Source organism: Taeniopygia guttata, chromosome 4, assembly GCF_048771995.1.
Source record: "Taeniopygia guttata chromosome 4, bTaeGut7.mat, whole genome shotgun sequence".
Classification (NCBI taxonomy): Eukaryota; Metazoa; Chordata; class Aves; order Passeriformes; family Estrildidae; genus Taeniopygia; species Taeniopygia guttata.
In genome coordinates, this window is record NC_133028.1 from 28,750,726 (window position 1) to 28,759,332 (window position 8,607).

At 36.1% G+C, this 8,607-nt stretch overlaps 1 long non-coding RNA gene across 1 annotated transcript; it reads right to left on the reverse strand.

Moving 5' to 3' along the window:
* Positions 1-406: 406 nt before the first annotated feature.
* Positions 407-3,776, reverse strand: LOC116808228 (uncharacterized). Its single transcript, XR_004367723.3, has 2 exons — positions 2,290-3,776; positions 407-1,829 (listed from the first exon to the last, which is right to left on the reverse strand). It is a non-coding gene; the product is annotated as an uncharacterized lncRNA (long non-coding RNA).
* Between the last annotated feature and the right edge of the window lie 4,831 nt (positions 3,777-8,607).

The following is an 8,607-nucleotide window of genomic DNA, read 5'->3' on the forward strand; positions in this document are numbered from 1 at the left end:
AATGTGAAACATAAGCTCTATCCTCTGTGGGCAGATTGCCTCTGGCAGCTAAAACTGGAGGAATGGACTTCGTTACCCTACATCTCCAAAACAGCAATAGTTGCAAAAGTCACAATATTGCCTTAAGGTTATTTCTTATCTTACCAAATGCCTTGAGGGGACAGTCAATCTTTGTTCTCTCACACACATTGAAATACAGCTCACATTCATTTTTTAAGGGAAAGAGAAGTAAGAAATTTTTATATTTTTTAAATTCTTTAGGTTTTTTTTTTTTTTGACTAAATTGGAATAGCTGGTGTCTGGATATGGGCAGACACAGAAGATGTCAAATATAATGGAAATATTTCATGTTTTTCTATAAACTGTGCAGTATACAAAATTCCAAAGTTTAAGCAATGATGAAATATATCTATATTTATATTTTATTTTTATTTATATAAAAAGTAAATGCTCTGGCCTAAGAGCAGAAGAGAGCCAGGAGACGATGTGCTATAATTTTAACAGCATCTAAGATACCACAAGGGCTTTACAATGGAAAGCAAACCAAACCAGTGCCAATGTTTTGCAGTTTTATAGTCTATAGGTCAAAGTTTCCAAACATCTTTTCTAAAATCATCCCAGTCCAACACCAGTGTCATGACTGAATGTCATGCTTGTATGGCAAATACAAAACGTGTCAGTGATCTGAAGAATTGCATTACACATTCAGTCATTTTGATTTAATGTTGGGGTCAAGGTGGAGAGAGACAGCTAGGGACAAGTAAAAAAGGTAGAAATGTGCAGTAAGAAGGACTTTCTACCTTCAAGGTTAGTCTAGTCAACAAGCTTCCTTAAAAGTTGAGCTTTTCATCCTAGGAAGAAAGAGTGGGGAAAATGCCTTTAAAGTCAATACTATATCAGTTTCTGTATAGGTAAATGTCATTAGGAAAAAACAATGCAATTGAGAAGCAACAGGAGGTTGTGGACATGCTGGAAATGTTCCTATATAATCTCTAACTAGCTCTGAGAGAAGTGAGAAATCAAACAGTGAGCCAGACTGAAAAAAATTAAAGGGCAATTAACCTTCAGAAAATGTGGAGAGAACAAGAAGTACAAAGAGAGAGGTTTTATTAGAAATTTCATCGCTTCTCAAGATGATGTGTGCTGTGTTGTGCCAGCATGTGACCCAAGAAGGGAAAAGCATCTAATGTATCCTGTTGTCTGCTTGGGATGTAGCTCTTTCATCTATTCAGGCATCTAAAAAATAATTCTTCCAAGTACTTTTTTCCTGCTTCCTTTCGTGACCTGCTTGAATGAAGAAATATCTTCTGAGATGTAATTCAAGCTTTCAAAATGTTTTAAGTTCCAGTTCAGAAGGACCTAGGCATAAAACATGTTCTTTTATAGCAGAAAGAACCTACCACCTTGACAGCTAAGGCATCCTTGTTCTTTCTGAGCTGGAGGGCTGACAGGAGCCAAGGAGAAACCACGTTTCAGAAGGGCTGTGTCCTGCCTCTGCAAAAGTCTGTGACTCCCACTGCATTGTGTGACTTCCACTCTGTCATGGATTAATCACAAGGGATACTGCCCTCCCACAGAAGGAACATCCTACACCTAGAGATAAGTGCTCCAGTCTTTCTGCTTCCCTTGGATTCTCATCTTTGTGAGTACAGGGATGCCAGTTTGGGGTGAGCCTAGTCTGAGATCCAAGATGGGTGGGAGACACCACAGATCATCAGGACTTTCTAAGTGGGAGTGGTGCTGCCCTGGAGCCAGTCTGCTTTACCTGGAGCTGGGTTGGTACTGCTCCTGGTAGCACACCACAAAGAATCCCTGTCTCCAGGATGAACCTAGGGACGGGAAAAGGAAGAGCACATCATTAGATATATAATTCTCCCATATATATCACCAGTTTTTTTCACTTAATTTTCTAGTAAATCTCATATTTCTAGCCCTACCTTTATTTACATTCTATTTTGCAAAGCTGATCTTGGTCATGAGTAGAGCATGCAGGCACAAATGAGAGTACTTTTTGTGATAAAGGCTGGAACAAATCTGGAGCCATACATAGCACTGTATGATTTAGTTAATGTTTATCCAGATCACAGCAGCATTTATAGTGACAGCCATTATGCAATTCTCATTTAAACTAAAAGAGCTAGTGTGCCCTAATATTTTCAAATAATGTCTGACTTTCATTATCCTGCTATAAGGAATGCCATCAGCATTTCTTTTGCATGGCTGTTTCTACCTAGGGTAACAGCATATATGAGTAAATACAGGTCCTAATCTTATAAAAAAGATCATTACCTGTTTGAAGAATGTAATGAAGATGACCAGTAAGTTTCACAGGAGATGACTGTTTCTTCTAATTGGCAATTCCTGGAAAAGGAAAATATGATAGTACCTATGAATTGTATAAGCTGTACTATACCTATGGTTCAGATTTTTATGCTCCTTTTAATCTTCTGTTCTAAAAATATCCCTTCAACTAAGAAAACAAAATTCTGAAAGCTTCCCAAAAGACAGAAATGCTATTACTAAGAGCATGGCTTTTCTGACAAGTGCCAGCTGACATTGCCAATGATTATAGCTGCATACATAAAATGTAAAAGCATCCTGCAAAGAGTGTGATGTTCAATTCTGTTATGAATTTTAATAATATAAAAATATGGTAGATGACTGTGCAAAAATAGTTACTTCTATTTGCCTGTGTACATCAGTCTTAGTAATTTTGAGAGACTGATTATGTCAATATCTAAGTGTAAATGAAACCAACTATATTCTTCAGTTAATTCTGATCTATTTTGGTGATAAATATTGAAAATGAGTAATCCAATGCATCTGTTGTGACAAAAAACCCAGCTGACTACATATGTACCTAGCACTGAGACAGGCATTTCTGCTGTGCATCCAGTCTTATTGTGAGTTTTGGGAAGATGTTTGTTGCATGCAAACTTGACTTGATATTTAATGACATGGGAACCCCTTGGATCAATTAGTTATTTTTTGTTTACATTTCCATTAGGTAAAATTGTTTCCCAGTTTGGTGCTGCTTACCACAGTTATAGAGCCTATGCAGGAGTTATGCTGCTCATGTTTCCAGCAATGACAAATCTAACATATTCAGAGAGATTTTTCTCCACAAACCAAAATTATGTTATCATTTTTTAAACTTCTTACTGAGGATTAGGTGCAAACTTACGCTCTTTCTGCCACCAGCATTTATGGTGTTTGATGTTTTGAATGGAATATGTATTAAATATTAACTTACCTTGGTTTGTGTTGGCTTGAGTTTAGAATGTGTGTATGGGCTGTGAAAGGATATATTGCTTTTAATTACCTCTAGGAAAAGTGGTGGAGGAGGTGGTTGGGTAGAATGCCACAGAAGGACATAACCTTGCAAAACAAATTATCTCCAGTGACATTACACCAACAAGAATGTTTACCTGCAATTTTTGCTCCTCTCTGAATCATTTAAAGAAACGAAAACACTACAACTTCAATTTTCTTGCTGTGACACGAAGTTTTTCAAACTGCAGTGAGTTTTTTTTAATCTTTTATCCATTTGAGGGTGTAAATTTAATTCAAGCAGTGCAGCTGACACAGGTTAGAAGGCAAAAACCACAGACTTTTTTATTTAATAAAATTAAAATAACATCTAATTATTCATTCCTGACCAGGCTCTTCAGAGTCTTCAGAAAATGGAATTTCTGGAAGGAAAGGAGATAAAAAACTGGATGAGGATGACTCAGGCACTACTGTTTGGACAACTGAAACTGGCAATAAATGATGACCATGAACGAAGTCTACATGCACAGAGAAAAAAAAAATAGCATATTTCAAGTATAGGCAAAAACCATCCACTTTAAAGAGTCTTGTTACGTATGATAGATGAAACTTTGGTGAAAGGAAAATGCATGTAAAATTAAATAGTGGTAGGGGTCTGATTGGATTATTTTTTTCACCTGAATCTTTTCAGTCCAAGGAAGTATAGTAAGTGATGGTACTTTGGGATTGGTATAGTTTATATTTTCATTTGTACAAATACTCTAGTGAATGGCTATGTGACAATCTCATATATTATTGTTTCAATATTGACCAATATTGCAGAGGTTTAGGTGCACTGGAGGATAAAAAAATCATTCCAGCTTTGAATAGAATTGCCAAAATGAAGCATTATCTTGACAAAAAATGTTTCAGATCCTTGGATTTGAATCTAGACTTTAGAGAAGCATGAAGACCACATCAGCCATGTTCCATAAATCCCACCCTTTCAGTTTAATTAACTTTCATACTTTATTCAGATTCAAAGGCATTTGACCATCTATGGCTTGAATATTGTACCTAGATTTTCCAAAATACAATACAGTGAACTAGGGTCTACTTGCATTTACTCAAAAGGCAGTAGGATCATGGCCCATAACAAATAACTCCCTGACAGGCTGGGACAAAGACTAAAATTAAGTTTCAATCCATAATGCTTTTACTCACTGGGCTTAGTCTGGTGGGGATAGAGTTAGCTTTCTTTATAGCAGTCTCTGTGCTCCTGTGGTTTTGATTTGTGACTAAAATGCTGGTGTTCACACACTGATGTTGCAATAGGATCGCACAGAGTCAAGACTTGCTCTGTCTTTCACTCTGCCCCCCACAATGAGGAGGCTGGGAGTGGACACAATCAGAACAGCAGTCCTGAGCTGACCAAAGGGTTGTTCCATGCCATATGGCATCATATGCATTATTGAAAGTGCTGGGGCAGACTTTCCAAGTCTGGATGCTGTCCAGAGACTGACTGGGCACTGGTCTGCTTCTGAGAGGAGCTGACTGATTGCTATGGTATCACTGCAGTTCTTTTCGGCCTTCCCTTCATTTATTAAATTGTTTTAATCTCAACCACTTATCAAGTGAGTTTTTCTCAGTTTTGCTCTGCCAGTTCTTTCCCTCACCCCCTCCCACATTTCCTAAGATGAACTTTTGATCACATACCTTTTCTTCTTTGTCAGTGACTGCATCATTGTTTTTCTGTGTATGACATGCTGTAAAATGCCAACTGTGGTGAGAAATTATTACTTATAACTTGCAACTTTGAGGTGGCTTCTTATTTTTTTTGCTAGAAACACCAGTAATAATGTCTGGGAAAGGTTATAAGATTTTAGTTTTAGAGTTTAATTTTCAAAGTGGTGCAAATACCTCACCTAAATTCTGCCTCTGATGGTTTTCTGGTAACTAAACTTGCCCAAGTACAAATACAGCCATTTGCTCAAATGCAAAAGTGCTTCAAAAAACTCATTCCATAATCCATACCATAACATTATTCCTAGCTTTTGCTTGTACTCTATGTTATTGTGTTTAAAAATTGATGGGTATTGAAGAAATATCCAAATCTATACAGGGCTTAAAAGTCACCCAGCCTTTAGCTGGGTGACTAAATATATTAAAAATATATTTTCATATATTTTTAATTGTTTCAGGCAAACAGAACAAAGTAATCTTCAATAATGTATGCTATATATATCAGATACACTTATATTTCTAAATTCTTACAGTATACGTGTACGCCTACATTCAAGTTTCAAAATTACTGCCAAATCAATATAACATTTTAAAAAGTGTGATAAAAAAACATAGCAGCTCAAGGCATTTCTGTTCAAGTTGCTTTCCGTTAAAGGTATTGTTTCATATCATTCATCTTCACCATGTTGTGTTTCCTTTGGGCTTCTATTACTATACCTGTTATGTCAGTCCCATTGTAGCAATGACAGTGATTTATCAAGCACATTAAATCTGCAGAATCTCTATCCAGTAAAGCTAGTTTTTCAAATATTAAATCTCAAATGTGTTGCATTTAACCTGCCCTGAACTCCTGAAACAAACTCTGTCGTCCTTTTAAATGAAATAATATTTGACTACATTAGCAAACTTTTTGCCTCAGTGTAACATAAAACATCACCTGCTGAAGTTAGATGTCTTGAAGAAGCTTAAGAATTATTTACACAAAGAAAAGCCAACTTATCCCAAAGAGTCTGTCCCTCTTAAGCTTATCTTTTCCTTACTCTCTGATATGTCACTGTCTCCTTCAATTTTCTCTCAACATAAAATTGCCTGGCTGTCTCCTAAGATGATTTCTGCCATTTGCCTCACTGGGCACAGTATGCCAGGCTGTGCAGGCTAGCCTGTGTTACTTTGTCAAACCAATTCCTGATTTAGAACTATCTATTAGATCATCCTGAAGTCTTCTCTTTTTCTGTGAGCACTAATGTTGACACATCTAAGAGAGCACAGGGAGGAACATAAAAGACTACAAGATGCTAAAGGAAAGATGAAAAGAGCAGAGCACATTTAGCTTTGTCAGATACAAATGAATAGATGTAAGATGACAGATACAAGTGTAAGGAGTTAGAAGAATTTTTCAGGTTGGTCAGAGGAAATAATCAACATTCATGAAATAACTGTATATGATGGATGTTTTTATAATGGTATATATAATGATGTCAAGTGTTTTCTGAACACACTAGGAAAGAAAATTTTATTTTTGAAGAGCTTGTAAAGTAAGGTAGACATTTTCAGGAGTGAGGGCAAGAGAATAACCAGAACCTATAGACCTCCTTCTACTGCATGTTGTGGGGAGTATTTATCCTTCTGAAAGTCTTTTCTCTCTCCTAACCCTTTTTCTCTGCAATAGATTAAGAACAATGAAGACAAACACAACTAAATTAATATTGACTTAACTAAATATACATAGAAGTGCATTTTCAGACAAATAATTCCCATTTTTGTTCACATACTGACTGATAGGTGTAAGAGATCCTCACTAGCTCCTTTTTTTAGAGTTGATAAGACTTCTTTTGGGGGAAGAGCTGATTTGTCCTTTGAAGGAAAGATATTAAGTAATAATAACCTATCTACCTTATAAAATTATTATAACATTTTCCAGCGGTGGAATCTCTAGACTACAGAGAGTAGTATAAAAGCTTTTTGCTGACTTGATACACATGGATGAGTTTCAGCATCTAATAATAAAAGATGTATTTACTATATCTCTGATGTTGCTTTAAAACTTAAAGTCACTTTATCCTATTCATATGTAATCTCAGTGCCAAATCTCCATTTTATTTCAGTCAATTGAAAAACTCCTTTTACCTGCAATATAATAGTACAGACCCAATAGATATAGCCTTTAGATAGGTTATCATCCATTCCTGTTAGGCATGGTTATCACTTTCAATGTAAGATTGCATGCCAGTGGGCTGAACAACCAGCCGAGGAAGATGAATAATGTTCTCAGCAGTGCCAGAGTTTCCATCCCTGTCCTCAGGGCTTACTGTTACTGATTTATAAAACAAAATATTTCAAACAAAAAATCCAACCAGAAAGAGCCAGAAAATTTTCAGTTTCATCCCAACTACATCTGCCCTTCAGGCAGGATTGATAAGGTAGAAATTCTGGCTATTGCCACCTTGCCTTAATGATTCTGCAACAGTTTCTATGCTACCTTCTCTGCATGTAGGGGATCAGGAAATCCTTTAATTTCTCTGAAATACTTTTCACAAGGGTGCAATCATTACTAATTTCATGGGGAACATAAATAACAAATATATGATGAGTTATTGAAGATATAGTCATGCTTTTAATCTTGTTTTATTTGTTGCTCATTTAAAAACACTGATTTGCTGTTTATAGTTATCTTGGTCAAATAGTAAATATAAAAAAATTCAGCTGCTGAGTTTTTTCACTGTACCAGCTCAACATCTTGGGAACAGTCTTTAGTTTTAAATTTATTCTCTGCAACTCTTCAATTACCATTGGAAGGTTGTGATGAAAAGCAAAATACTATTATTAACTCTTTCATGAACATATTTTCCCTGAACTCTGATATAAGTAGGGCCTAGGTAGAAATGTAGGTGAGAAACCAGGCTAAAGAACCACTATTTTACAAGCTCCAGGAAGCATACAGCATGATGCACCATCCCTTATTCGCTTGAATTTAACAGTAATCCTATGCTCTCACAATTATTTTACAAAGAGATAGCATTACATAAACATACATATTAGAGCATGCAGTTTCAGAGGTCTCCTGAAGAGCAGGATGTTTCCACCTTCATTAACCTGCCTCACCTTTGGGAATAATGCCTGGGATTTCAGGAGACTTAAAGGACATGGTAGTTTGCATGAAAATCTAATTCCATATTTTTTTCATTCACTGAATAAAGTTTGTTTCATTAGATGAGAACTGTACTCCCACATTCAGGACATCAGAACATCTAAGAATCAGAATGGCCCTTTCACCACTTCACTGTCCTCTGCAGTTCCAATTACATTGGGACAAATTAATGTCTTGCTCTACATAAAATTTATGGCTGTTTTTCTAATTCTCCTATTATACTAACCTATTAATGCATAAACTATCCAGATTAATTGATTGCTTTTGCACCAACACAAAAAGAAAAATAAAATTGAGAGAAAATTAAACCAGTATGATTCTGGTTATTATAGTTAATGAATTAAATCTTGCCACAAGAGTGTCTTTTCTACCAGTATAATTCCCTCACGTTTGCAATCTTTGCCAGAAACTTCATTTTAGTTTGGGAGAGGAGCAGATCTGACTGACAGGAGCAGAACAAAGTTTGG